We start from the raw sequence: 1,204 nt of genomic DNA on the forward strand, positions 1-1,204 counted from the left end.
AGAGGGAAGAGGAGGGTTCTACAGAGATGCGGTCGGTCGGTTCCTGCCAAGCCGAGGGCTCCCTGCCACGGGCCACGCAGCGCCTTCTCATGCCCGGCCAGCAGCTGCTGCCCTGAGCTGTTCAGCCATGCCTGGGCAGGTGCTTTCAGGCTCTCCTCTGCCACCTGTCAGCTGGATGTGCAAATCTCCTTCAGCCTTGACAGCTCCCATTTCTGAAAACATCAGTCAGGGGAGCAGCGGGTGGGGGCTGAGATCCTGGGGCAAGGCACACCTCTTCCCCCCCACCCCCCGCTAGTGTGAGAGTGATTCAATTGAGCATGAAGCCCCAGGCAGCCCCCAGACTGCTCTGCACTGGCTGGCCTGAGCCCAAGCCGTGGCCTTTCCCCCACCCTACCCCAGGTCAGGGAAGGGAAGGAGCAGCTTTAGAGTCCAAAAACCTTTGCAGAGTGGAGCCATGCACCTGCCTGAAGAGGGTCCGGTATGCCCTTTCAGGCCCAACCTGCCCCGCACGGCAGAGGCTTCCTGCATGCAAAGCGATGGGATTGACAGGTGTGGCCAAGCCGATGCTCATTTCCCTGGGAGGACTGGGGGGGTGGGGGTGCTGAGCAACACAAGCTGAGAAGGGCAAAGGGCACGAAAGCCCAGACTGGCATCTTCTCCAATAAACAAGGGTTAGCCCACCCAGCTTTGGGTTCGACTTAGTTGTGCTGGGCTTATGGCTTCGTATGATTCATGAAGAGACTCACGGTGGCTTACGGTTCCCCTTAGTGTGGGGCAGGGACCGAAGAAATCCAGGTTCAGTTCTCCGTGGTCTCGTGACTTTCCTCTTACCTAACCAACCTCATAGGGTCGTTATGAAGAGAGGAGGAGGGGAGGTGGAGCCCCCCTCCTTCTGTTCCACCATAAGGGCCACCCGATGGGCCCCTCTTCCCGCGGCGGGGGGAGCCGGCCCTGGATGAGCACCGAGGAGGGGGCATTTCCGGCCCCTGCGGGCTAGAAGGAGCCGCTCCCCGGCATCCGCCTCCGGGGGCCCGCAGGAACTCGGCCCGAAGGCGGGCGGCTGGGCGGGCGACTAAGAGGGAGGGAGGGAGGGAGGGGTGGCGGCCGCGCAGCTCCAGCCGCCGCCTCCCCGAGCCCCGTGCGCGTAGCGGCGGCCGGCCGGCGGGGCGTTGCCTTACTCTGCCTCGCCTCGGCCCGCCTCCTG

This window comes from Candoia aspera, chromosome 15, assembly GCF_035149785.1.
Source record: "Candoia aspera isolate rCanAsp1 chromosome 15, rCanAsp1.hap2, whole genome shotgun sequence".
NCBI classification, from domain to species: Eukaryota; Metazoa; Chordata; class Lepidosauria; order Squamata; family Boidae; genus Candoia; species Candoia aspera.